At 45.7% G+C, this 13,705-nt stretch overlaps 1 protein-coding gene across 2 annotated transcripts in view; it reads right to left on the bottom strand.

The window, feature by feature from the left end:
* FRMPD1 (FERM and PDZ domain containing 1) overlaps positions 1–13,705 on the bottom strand; it is a 142,614-nt gene that overhangs the window by 74,305 nt on the left and 54,604 nt on the right. The gene's annotated exons all lie outside the window — the stretch shown is intronic.

The raw sequence follows: 13,705 nt of genomic DNA, 5'->3' as shown, positions 1-13,705 counted from the left end.
GAAATGCTCAGAGCTCTTTGGAGATGTGTGGCAAAAGACATCACTATTATTAATATTTAAAGAGATTCTACCCAGCTCTGATCTCTTTTTCTGCAGACTAATGTTACGTCCACAGGATAAGGTGATGCCAGATTGGCCTCTAAATAAACCTTCCAACCGACAGTGCCCAATGCAGGTGTATTATCCTGAGTCCCTTACATGGGGCTGATGGGGCCCATCACAACAATGCGGGGCTGGTCTCCGACCTGTTACTGAGGGTTGCCAGAGGATGCAGGGGCCAAATGGACTACACAGAAGAGCAAGATAGAGTTCAGAAGGTGGTCTTCCTTGGAATCCCAATTTTTAGGCACTCAAGAAAGTCCAGTGAAGACTTCAAGGGGAATCATTTTTGAAAAACCCACATCCTAAGCCAGTTAACATTTTTAAGTCTAATGCGGTGCCCAAGAAAGGAAGATATAAGAATAGCTCCCTGGGCTCAATTACAAATGGAGTGGAAAGAATAATTTCAAAAGTTCAAGGGGAAAAAAAATCAATCTATTTCCTTCCCCCAAAGCTTTCTCTTCTATAAATACACTCATACAAATAGACCGAAGACCACTCTTCCTTATGAAAACACTACCTGTCTGGAATTTGCAAGATAAACGATGTGCCCATCTTGCTTTCAATGCACTGAAGCTCAAACAATGCTCTCCAGTAGCTTCTCTCTTCTTAAGACTCACACTTAAGACTCTTCTTAACACTCACACCCCTTCCCCCATTACAAAAGTAATACATGTGCCTGGTTTTTGAAATTAGTCTTCCTTGGAAAGAAGAAAGCAAAAATTATCTGCTACAGTCTACAAATTGCTAATTACCCTTCTAGCCTCTTTGTGTGAAAATACACATTTTCAACATAACTGTGAATGTTCTGTATATGCTGGGTTTTAGCCTGATTTTTTTTCCTAGAACAATACCCCTTAAACATTTACCTATGTCTTTATTATTGTACAGCATTATTTTCTATGTCCTATTGATTGGAGTGCCATTTTTAAAGCTAACCCCCTATTGCTGGACATTTGCTCTATTTTAGCAATGTCTGTGTTACAAGCAATGTTGAGATAAACATCTTTGCATAATACATCGTTAGTTATTCTCTTAGGATAAATTCCTCGGAGAGGTGCTGCTGTGTGAAAAACTGCACGAGTTTGTACAGCTTTAGATCTGGCCAAATTGCACTCCAGAAGGGCTATTGCAGGCTTACTCCTCCATCAGTGGAAGAGCCACCTCCCCTAAATGCTCACTGACACCTACCTTAGTAAGTTTACAAAGGAGGTGTTGCCTTATTTGCAGTCCTTTGATTACTCTGGAGGCAGATTTTTCCCCAAATGCTTCATGCCTACAGTGTTTTTTCCCCAGAGTATTTTTTTTTAATGTTTGTTTATTTTTGAGAGAGAGAGAGAGCACAAGCAGGAGAGGGGCAGAAAGAGAGGGAGACACAGAATCTGAAGCAGGCTCCAGGCTCTGAGCTCTCAGCACAGAGCCCAATGTGGGGCCCAAACCCACAAACTGCGAGATCTGAGCCAAAATCAGACGCTTAACTAACTGAGCCACCCAGGCGCACCCCCCCACACTTTTTTTTTCAACTGTATGCTTCCACTCATCAGAAAACCAACATTCTATTCCCTGTCCAAAGGGTATTTCCCCCACCCCACCTCAGTGGTCTTTCTGCTTAGCACCCACCACCCACGTCTTCACCTTGGTGCCCTCCACTCCTTTCTCAGCAAACATTTCACACTTCCATCAAGTAAGTCAGACACAGAACCCAAAAATCAGTTATTCAGTCATCAATTTATTCACCTGATAATCACCATCAAGAGACTGTGGGTCAGGAATGCTCCAGGAACCATACTAAAAGAAGCCAGGGGTGGGAGAGTCAATGAGGTCTGAACAGAAGTACACTTAAGAGAACTCAGAGTTTTCCTGGTAGATGAAGGGAAAGAGCAGGCTAGGCAAAGGGAACAGCATGAGCAAAGTTCCTGAGGCATTTTGAAGCTTCACATATGAAAGGAATATTTGTATTCTTTTCTTTTTGAACTCCAGTATAGTTAATATACTATTACAGATTAATTTCAGGTGCACAATATAATGATTCAACACCTCCATACATACCCAGTGCCTATCACAAGTGCACTCCTTAATCCCTGTCACCTATGTAACCCATCCCCCCATCTAACTCTCCTCTGGTAACCACCAGTTTGCTCTCTATAAGAGTCTGTTTCTTGTTTTGCCTCTCTTCTTTTTCCTTTGCACATTTGTTTTGTTTCTTAAATTCCACAAGTGAATGAAATCACATTGTATTTGTCTTTCTCTGATTGACTTATTTTGCTTAGCATTATACTCCCTAGCTCTTTCCATGTTGTTGCAAATAGCAAGATTTCATTCTTTTTTCATGGCTAAATAATATTCTCTTGTGTGTGTGTGTACACACACACACACACACACACACACACCCTCATATTTATCCATTCATATATCGATGGACATTTGGGCTGCTTTCATAATTTGCCTACTGTAAATAATGCTGCTATAAACATAGGGATGCATGTATCCCTTTGAATTAGTGTTTTTGTATTTTTGGGGTAAATACTAATGCAATTGCTGGATCATAAAATAGTACTATTTTCAATTTTTTGAGGAACCTCCATATTGTTTTCCCACAGTGGCTGTGCCGTTTGCATTCCCACCAACAGTGCCAGAGGGTTCCTTTTTCTCCACATCCTAACCAACACTTGTTGTTTCTCGTATTTTTGATCCTAGCCATTATGACGGGTGTGAGATGGTATCTCATTGTAGTTTTGCTTTTTGTTTCACTGATGATGAGTGATATTGAGCATCTTTTCATATGTCTATTGGCCACCTGGATGTTATTTTCATTCTCAGGACATGAGAATGAGGGGCTGGCGTTGAGAATGAAAAGTTGGCTCTTGCTAAATTCACCTGCCAACCTGTTCTTTTCCTTGCACCTTGCCTCTGCTTCCAGTCTCTGGCCCATCTCCAATGCAGACTCCTACAAAAGCCTTGAGAACCAACCTCACCTCATCCTTCTCTCCAGATCTCTCTGCTGGGAGCAGAAATCCTGGCACTCACACCAATGTACTCAGCAATTCCCCAGTGAATAGATGGCTCTGTTTGCTGATTCCTGGGTCTTATCAGTCCAGCTAGGAAAGAAACTTCTGGATAGTGATATAGTCTGTCATACCCATAGCCTCTCAACACTGGGCTTAACTTTTAATAGGCAATCAATAAACGCTCATAGAATCTAACCAAATTAAATTGGGCAGAATAAATACAAGAGAAGGGATGGGAGTGCACAGGTTGTATGCTTCTAACTATCATCCAGACAGCTGGGAAAATTGAAACTGTCTTTGAAAATCAGTTTCTGAACACAATCATGACAAAAAAAATAGGTTAATTCTCTTTAGGCATGTAATTCAGCATCTACCTCCTAGACATTTCTCAGTTAGAAACACAACTGATACTTGTTAAACTATGCTGCATATCCCAAGAGCTTCTGTACATAAAGGTCAATATATTCTGGAGATTTGGATTTTTTTTTTTTTTTTTTAGCAGGAAAGCAGGAGGAAGAGAGGAAATAAGGTCCCTAATACATGCCATCTCTGCTGGGATTTTCCATATCGATAATTCCAACTCAAAGCGAAAATCCTAATGCCGCTTGGGAGGAACCTGTCTCCATCACTAATGCTCTCATGCCCACAGCAAACATTTCTAGATAATTCTTCCCTGAGGGTGCAGAGCCCATACATTCCTCTGGTCTCTCCATGTTCTGGTTCTGATTACCTTAGCTCTGGATTCATCCCCTACCAGAGCTTTCACCACACACTGTGCTTGTTTGTCCCCACACTAGGCTGTGGCCTCAATCCCTATGTGCCCTGGGGTCTAGAACATTCACCCTCCACAGAGTGGATGCTCAATCTGTGTTGTGGAATTAAATGTAGTGCCAAGGCTATTAAGGACCTTAGAAATAACCCAGTCCACAGATAAAAAACTGAGGCCCAGACTGGGGAAGGAACCTCTTCAAATATACAGAGTTGATGATAATTATTAGGTGAAAGAAAGGAAGAAATCAAATACGTTAGCAATGCTGGAGGAATTAGGAGGCTGAAAGGCTTGATGGAATTGGAAAGGATGGGGGGAAACAAAGTTTGGTTTTAGACAGCCTCTAACCCTAGAAGTTATCTCAATTCCCCTTGATAGCCCTTCAGATAATATAAAAAGGAAATTAACAATTATTGACTATTTACCACGTATAGGTAGAAAACGGTGGCTGTGTCTTCCTTGGGCCCTCTGTAAGTTTAACACTCGCAGATGGTCCATTAAAGAAGCAAGTAAATAATGTGCCTCAGGTCATGTAGCTAGCAAACCCAGGTATGACGGAGTCAAAAGCCCAGGCACTTTGCCCACGCCCCACTGCCTCTCTGACCCTAGCCCTGAGGCTATGGGTTACCAAGGAAGAGCCAGGAAGACCCAGTGAGCAAGTTTACTGGTGGCCTTGGCCATGTTCCAGGATAACAGACAGCAAGCACCTTCAGAGCCTGAATGTTAGGTCTAGAGCCTCGTTGCCTCCTGAAAGTGAAGAGGGCAGGCACCACCCATCGCTAGTGTTTGGCTGACAGGCCAGACCCACTGCAGAAGCAGGTATAAGACAGAAACACACAGGCCTTGCCATAGACAGGATACCACTGGTGACTGTGAAGGGCATTGAGGGCAGCTGGAGCCAGATGCAAAGCAGGCAATCATCATAATCACGTCTTTCATTTCATCAGTCAGCACCATATGCCAAGCCTGGCCCTCCCAGGACCAGGCCTTCTCCTGGGCTCTGGACTGAACCAGGCTCAGCCCCTGCCTGGGGGAAGCTCACAGTCAAGTGGGGCAGGTTATGTGGAAATACCTCATAGTCACACCATCTGGGGAGGTGCTCCTCCAGCCTGGAAAAGACTTCCTAGACAAGGCAGGGCACTCTGATATGGGGCTATTTCTAGGTGGCTACATCAAACAAGCCTTGTCAAGTTGGGAAATCACTGTTCTTTAAACCCAGCAAGCAAAATAAGAGGCAGAGTTCTCTGAACTGTTCCCCTACACCTGCCCTTAGGGCTCCAAGCAGTGCAGTTGGAGTATCTTACTAGCTGATCCTTCTGATCCTTTGCAAACCTGAGGTTCTTCTCGGTCAAATCTAGTCAGATGACCAGGAAGGGGGCAATCTGGGGTCCCAGTGGGGATACAACTAAGGATACTTTCAGTCTACTGCTCTAGGCCAGTCCCTCCTGGAAGCCTTCCTGGATCTCACCCAAGGCATGGCCAGCCCTCTGCAGGGCTCCCATGGGTCTCTGTAACATGCAGCACCCCGCCCTACACTGACTTGCTGTCAGCTGCAGGTGGGGCAGGACTGTCTGAGTCATCTGTCTCCTCCCTCCTCCCCACCCCCTGCAGAGACCTTTCTTAGCAAAGCATACTGACCCGAGAGGAGCAGCAGTCAAAGAGGACACTCTGGGTAGGTGTGAGTCAGTAATCCCAGAGCAGCAGTGACAGTCACGAGTACAGTATGGAGTGGTTCAGTGCTAGACCCACTCAGCCACCGCCCTCCTGCTGCATCCCCTCAGCTCCACCACGGGGCTTCACCAGACCCAACACTCTTGCTTGCCCGAGGCCTTTTTGGCACTCTCGCATGTCAACTGCAAACAAAGTGATGCATATGCTCTTTGGAGAAAAGCATAGTTTATTTGTGTTGCATTTGGAGAACGCATCAGCGAGTAGCAACTAAAAACTCCACCTAAAGGGCCGTGGAACTTCTGAAACAGGCTACCCAAAAGGCAAAAAGATCACACTACAATACACTCTAAAAGCTGCGAAGAAGCACTTCCCTATTTTTCAGAAAGAGATATGTACCTGGGCGCTGAGAATATAAATAATTTCCCTCAAGTTCAATGAGCCAATCTCGGACTGAATTAGAGGGGAAATGCAAGGACATTAAGTCTTCCTTTCTGTGTCCCTTCTCTATCCAGAGCACGTTCACTAGGGGATCTCCCCTACGCCTAAGAATTAGTAATGAATATTTTAATAGCCACAACTTCTTCCCATTGATAAAAACTCCACTGACTAGCCAGGACATGCTGGTGAAGACTGAAGGACCAGAAAAACCCACCCACATCTGCAGAACCGGGTCCCTCAAAGCAGCAGCCTGGATGCTAAAGAAAGGAAGTCACATGACATGTGCCCAATGGAGACCTGAGGCTGCGGACCCTGGAGAGCTGGGCTCAAATACAATCGAGAGCAGTCACATAAGGAGAGAAAGTAAGAGGCCAAAGGCTGAATAGTGTCCCAAGAGATATGTCCATACCCCAATCCCAAGAATCTGTAAATGTTACCTTAATTTGAAAAAGGATCTTTGCAGATGCAATTAAGTGAAGGGTCTTCAGGCAAGGAGCTGATCCTGGATTATCCAGGTGGGCCCTAAATGCAATGACAAGTGTCCTAATCAGAGTGAGGCAGAGGGAGATTCAACCCAGACAGGAGGAAGAGCCAGTAGTGATGAAGCCACAAGTCAAGGAATGCCAGCAGCCACCAGAAGCTGGAAGACGCAAAGAAAAAATTCTTCCTTAGAGCCTTCCGAGGGAGCACAGCCCTGTCGACACCTTGATTTCAGACATCTGGGTTCCAGGACCGTGACAGAATACATTTCTGCTGTTGTAAGCCAAGGTTGCAGTGATTTGTTACAGCAGCCATAGGACACTGATAGAGTGCCGTAGACATTATCAGACTGACGAGGGCTCTGAGTCCCAGAGAGGGCACTGCCTCAACCGGAGCCGCTCCACATCAGCCACTGGTCCCAGACACTCTCCTCTACAGCTCACCAGGCCTCTCTGACACCAGCATGAGTGCGGTTCCACAGGAACCTAACTGGGCCTCAGGTTGTGCCAAATGCAAAGACAGACTCTGGAGTGAGGCTGCCCTGCTCTTGCTCCCCTCCGGGCTGGTCAGACCTCACCTGCATGGCTATTGTGTCCAATTCAATTGTGTCTTTTTTCAGGGGATTGGATAAACTGGGACATTCTAACTGAAGCAGTGAAGATTCACGGACCTGATCCCTGTCTTTGATTGTCCAAATGGCAGAAATGGCCATCATGGGGAAGAAGAAACAGATTTCTGCGTGGGGCTTCAAAGGGCAGAATCCAAGGCCAATGGGGCAGCCACAGCCTGCAGGGAGAGTCAGTGCAGCATAATGAAGAACTTTCTAATAATCAGAGCCAACTGACAATGGAATAGAAATGCCTCGAGGATTGGCAGGTCCAAGCAGAGAGAGGCTGGGTGCACTAGGGGAATTCCTGCACCAGAAAAAGCTCTACTCGATCATCTCCGGAGTTGGCAACCCTGTTTGAAGTCTATGACTATTAGATAAGTATCCTGTAAAATATTTTGCATGAGTCTGGATTTTCAGCATACAGGCAGGGAGTGCTCTCACTGAGGAACTTATTTACACAGCTTTTGTTTAAAACAAACAAACAAACAAACAAACAAAAAACGAAGTACTGCAACTAACCAGAAATGAGCTCAGAAAAAAAATCGTTCCTCCTGCTCCTCTATGCTAATATCTCCAACTCCCAGGAAGGAAGAAAGAGGGAGAGCATATTTCTCCCAATATGCGGACATCACCCTTTAACCTCACCAGGAACCAACAGCATATGCTCCAGTACCAGGGGAACTTTGGGCTTGATGTCCTTCTCCAGGGAAAACCAGAGAGAACAGAGACTGTTTATTTTAATCATTGCTTTTCCTTTTGCATTCTTCCGAATTCTACATTTGGAACAAAGAAAACAACAAAGCAGTAACTCAGAAGTATACTTATGTTGATGCTCAAAACTTAACCTTGGAGAGGTTTTTTATGGGGGGGGGGGGTGGTATTGTTATCACTGGTTGTAACAAGTGCTAGCCTACACCCCACATTCTGGATACGCATAGAACAGGAAGCACGGCATTTCTCATCTGCCTGCACATCTGTCTTCTCTTAAGTCAAAATCTCAGAGAACTAAGCACTGTTGCATCCGGGTGAATTCCTCTGAAGCTCTTTCCGTTCAGCATTTTGAAAATTTGCCATGTTACCCTTCTACTGAAATGGCTGAGCTTTTCAGATCATTCCTCAAGAGAGGTCAAAAGAATAGACTTTCATATTTTTAGATTTGCCACCATCTCTTTTCTAGCCTGTAATTAGTGGGGTTTTTTTTTCTCTTTTTCTAAAAGAACCAGTGTTAAGCACACACATCATTCATCTGCCAGCTTGTGAAATGACTGGAAGCCCAAACCGTTTCTAACCACTGGCAAAAAAAAGGGTCTCCAAACGTCAGGTGGGTCCCTGAAAATACTGTGTCACTTCAGTGAAATTAATGACTACCTCCCTCATGTCGACTGGCCAAGCACCAAATAGGGCTTCCCATTGTCCTTCAGGCAGATAGTTCATTACTTTTAAAACCCTCATATTTGCAGAGCTGCATAATGTAATCTGTACTTACCAAAACAAATTTAAGACAGCATTATTCTGCTTCTGTGAATGCATATTAAGTTTGGTGCATGTCTTAAGACTACAGTGGAAATATAGCTACAACAGCTATGCATAAATCAAAACTTTATATACTGAATGGTGTTAAATACACAGGCATGTTTGGTATTTGAAAGCTTTCCGTACCAGATCTTTCGGTATGGTGGAGAATCCTTTCATAATATAAATAGTGCTCAATATATCTAGCTTGAAGGTTCATTTTTTACATCATATATTTATTAAAAATAGGCCATATTGGAAAGCTAAATTCAAAATTCAGACTCCTGTTTGAGGTTACATCAACTCTTCATCAAATGAAGGATCCACATTTTAAGGCAGCAGAATGCCTCAAGAGGGTTCATCTGGGGACCACAAGCCCTGAGCATCAGCATCGCATTTCTGGCATGACTCAAACCATTTCAGATCTCGGGAAAATCACAGGCTTTTGTCAGTCCAGTACAGCAAACACATATGAAGCTTGCACAAGGGCTAAGCTCTGTGAGAAGGGCTGTGGAGTGGAGGTAAGAGGGACATTGTGCCTGTCCTTTCAGGGACTTCTCATGGCCATGGCCACGTGCACAAATGACTGCACATAAAATCCTCCACGGTTGACGGTAACGGCTTCCCCACGAGAGATACTAAATGCAGTGAGAGATTAGGGGCAGATAAGAGCTCTGGGAGGAGGGGATCCGGAAGACAGTTGAACTGGGCCCTCAGGCGTGGGCACGACCACCTGGGCTGAGGTACCTGCTAGGGAGGGGCCAGGTGGAGAGGCAAGGGCCTGGAGACCTGGGGTGAGATTAAGTGTGGAGGACTTAAGGGAGGAGGGGCACTAAGAGAATAGATGGAGACAGCCTGGGGCACCTGGGTGGCTCAGTTAGTGGAATGGTTTAGCGGTTTAGCAGCTGAGTCTTGTTTTCGGCTCAGGTCATGATCCCGGGGTGGTGAGATCAAGCACCATGTCAGGGCAGGAGGGAGGCACCCCCAGTGCTGACCATGGAGCCTGCTTGAGATTCTGTCTTTCTCTCTCTCCCTCTGTCCCTCTCCCCCATTCACACACACTCTTTCTCTCTCAAATTAGAGAATTAAAAAAAAAAAAAAAAGATGGAGGGACGCCTGGGTGGCTCAGGCAGTTAAGCGTCCAACTTTGGCTCAGGACATGATCTCCTGGTTTGTTAGCTCAAGCCCCTCATCGGGCTGTGTGTTGACAGTGTGGAGGCTGCTTGGGACGCTCTCTCTCTTCCTTTCTCTACCCTCCCCCCACTTGTACTCTATTTCTCTCTTCTCTCAAAATAATAAACTTTAAAAAAAAAAAAAGGATGGAGACAACCCATCGTGTCCGCCAGGCTGAGGACTGTGGACTTCATTATCCGTATACGAGGGACCCACAGGAGGTCCCTGGGCCATACTTTAGACAAAACAGAAGTCCAACATTCAGAGAGAGAATAGAAAGGTGGAGACACGTTTGAGAGAGATTTTGCAAGTAAAAATGACAGGGCTTGGTGAGTGACTGGATTTCAGTCAAGAGGGATCAAGGGAGAGAGTGAGGTCACAGGTGACTACGTGCCCCTGCTATGCAATTTCCAGCGTGGGAGTGGGGGGGAGGACACTGGCCAGGGGGCATCTCACAGCGGGGACGGTGGGGGGCAAGGCTGGCTTTGGCGACACCACTCATGCTTCTCCTTGGCACATCAGTGAGCACTCCAGGGGCACTACTCTTCAGGGCTCGCCGTAAGAGGAGATGGGGGAAAGGGAGAAGAGGTGAGGGAGGAGGGACACAGAGGAAAGGAGGAAGGGACAGGAGAGGGAGGGTAAGAAAAGGAAAGAGAGATGAAAAGAGGGAGGCAGAGAGATCCTGAAGACGTGGCTCTACAGCAGGATGTTCCCAAAGCAGTGGCCACGCTGCCACTCTGGGCCTGGTTTTGCAGGAAAGTGCTGTGGCTAGGTATTCCTCTTTTCAGAACTCCTAAAACATAGTTTTGTTTTGTTTTGTTTAATTTTTTAAAAGTTTTAGAGAGAGGGAGAGAGAGAAGCCCAAGTAGGCTCTGCATTGTCAACACAGAGTCTGATAGCAGGGCTTGAACTCAGAAACTGTGAGATCATGACCTCAGCCAAGATCAAGAGTCAGGTGCCCAACCAACCGAACCACCCAGGTGCCCCAAAGACTGTTAATACATAGTTTGTATTGAAGGCAACCTCTCTGGAGTCTCCCAAGCACCGAGGGGGTAATATCCACGCACACGGCCTATCTAGTCCGAGAACACACCAAGCTTTTCAGGCCTCTGGGGCTTTGCATTTCCCATTCCCCTCACCGCCACCCCACCCTCTTAACTTTCATCCAGTGTTTGCCACATACCTGGCACTATCTCAAGTACATTACATGTACTTGTATCTCAAGTACATTACATATATCGACTCATTGAATCCCCAAACAACTCTTTCAAGTAGGATTATTATGCCCAGTTTACAGATGAAGAAACTGAAGTCCATAAGATTAAATAACATGACTATGGAATATATTTACTTGGCAGGGGGGGCCAGTATTCAAATCCAGGCGTTGTGGCCGGGCGTCTACAATCTCATACCAAGGCCAGGTTGCCTCGTCCTGAGCCAGATGGCACCCCCGCTGCCCTCAGCTCTAGTCCCAACTGACTCCTTCTCTCCTTTAGTTCCTAGTGACTCAGACAGGCCTTCCTCCGTCACCCCCATCACCTTCTCCCACATTACCCTGTTCATTTCCTTCCCAGCCCTTAGCCAACCTGTAATTATTTATGTATTTACTTGATTATTATGTGTCTCCTACTAGGAAATAAACTCCAGGAACACAAGGGTCTTCCCTTTTGTTCCAGTGTATTCCTGGGGCACCTAGAATAGTTCTCTGGCACAGAGAAGGTATTCCACAAATAACTGTTGCATGAACAAATGAAGGGCAGTATAATGGCTGCTAAGTGGTATACATAGGTTCACAAAGTATCGCAATGTCGTTCTTCACCCTCCTGTCCTAGTCTCCTTCCTTGGCTCCTACAGACCCCTAGCAACCCACACTAAGGCAGATGGAAGCCGGTGCCTGGTTCCCAACATATATGGACAATGCTGATGTATTTATAAACGTGCCTGTCAACCCCCCACCACCCCCCCGCTCCTGGGTCCTTGAGCACATAGTGATAAGCTTGTGGGAGGCAGGGATTGCATGCTCTGATTAACCTATCTGTGGCCTCCCACCACCTAACAGTATTTATAGGACATTGTCTGCTGTTGATGTCGGTGTCTGATCTGAGCACCCCCCAAATAACAAAAAGCCCCTGCCCTTAAATCAGGAGGTCCCCTGAATACAAATCATATTGTTACAGGAACTCCAGTCTGATGGTGAGGTTCCAAGTCAATACACACGCTAAAACAAAAGGCACTATTTATACACTTCAGTGGTGTCTACCAACACTTGTGGAGCTTGCCCATGAACACTTTAGTAAAAGAAACCATTATCAAATACCTATTGTTATGCAAACACTGTTAGGCACTTTATACATGATCTCATTTAACCCTGTGCATTGTAATTACTCTTATTCCCCTTTTACAGATGAGAAAAGTGAGGTTCAGAGGCCCAATATCCCCCCAACAAGTGCGGATTCAAGCCCAGGTTCCGACTCTCCTGAGCCTCTTCCCACTATCCTCTGAAGTTTTCTGCCTTCTCCCTGCTTCCACCAGACCTGCTGTCTTCCATCTGGGCCCCGGGCTCTCCTGACTCATACCAGTTCCTTGACCTAAAATGGCCTTTCCACTTGTCACCACCTGTTGAAATCCTCTTCCCCCTCCCACCTCCCGTGGTACGGTCTACCTCATTGTCTCCAGTGAGAATCCCCTCCTCAGTGTTCGTGAGGTCCCCAGTAAGAACTCCCAAAATGTGGAGCGCCTGGGTGGCTCAGCAGGTTGAGCATCTGACTCTTGATTCCGGCTCAGGTCCTGGTCTCATGGTTCATGGGATCACATCCAGCTCTACCCTGATGGTGCGGATCCTGCTTGGGATTCTCCCTCTCTGCCCCTATGTGTGCATGTGCTCTCTCTCTCAAAATAAGTAAACATTTAAAAAAAAATAAGAAAGAACTCCCAGAATGGCCTGTGGTATGTTCCTGTTTCTTCCTCACTAGACCCTGAGCTCCTTGAGGGGAGGGCCTACTGGTATTTTCCTGTTTCTTCCTGAACGAGTGGTAAGAAAGTGCTTGCCAACCCACTGAAGAAGGAAGAGGGAAAAGACTGGTGCGATTCTAATGCATCTGAGCGGTCAAAGGCTCTGGACAAATTAGCTTCAGCTACACAGCATGGCTGGGAAAAGGCAAACCTATGTACCACAACTCTGCTGTTTCCCTGCCCCAGTCACAAAGCACACTCTTACCAGTCCTCTGATTTCATAAAGCTTGAAACTTAAAACTGGGAAGTCTAGGAAGGAAATAAAATAATAAAATCACTTCCACAAGAATCCTTTGGTAGTAATGGATTTCACCCACACCCTGGGGAGATGCTAACTGCAGCACAAGGGGGACAGAAGATGGGGCAAAAGAACAAAGCTCACCTCTAGGACATCAGTTAACTACCTCACAGTTGTTCTGCTGTGGCTGCACCAGAATGCACTTGTCCTGGAAAACATGTACTTGCCAAACCGTAGGCCTCTCCAAGTATGCCTGTGTTGAACACCCAGCAAGGAATGCCTGATTTAGAGTGACTTTCTATATCATCTTGATTGGAAAACATCTCACCCATCACTTTAGAAACAAGTAGATGCTGGCCTCTACGTCGGACCCCTAGAACAGTGCATTTTTACCCCTGGAACAACTATTTTGAGGTTTTAACAAAAATAACCGACTCACAAACAGAAACGCTTCCTGATCTATAAGCCACTCTGAAAACAAATCATTATGCTGTTGAATATTTTATGATGGTCCAAAGCACTGACGGAGGGAAGGCCAGCATTCACCAATCCTTGCCATGTCTATTTCGGGACTCCCAAAGCACCGTGCAAATCCCTTTATTTTCTAAACTCCCATTTGCAAGTGCTGGGTGTATGTTTCCTCTCTACCCAATATTTCCTCTACCCAAACTAACCCTAAATAGACCTGGAAGATT

This window comes from Prionailurus bengalensis, chromosome D4 (genome assembly GCF_016509475.1).
Source record: "Prionailurus bengalensis isolate Pbe53 chromosome D4, Fcat_Pben_1.1_paternal_pri, whole genome shotgun sequence".
NCBI lineage: Eukaryota > Metazoa > Chordata > Mammalia > Carnivora > Felidae > Prionailurus > Prionailurus bengalensis.
This window is presented reverse-complemented; position numbering and strand designations above follow the sequence as displayed.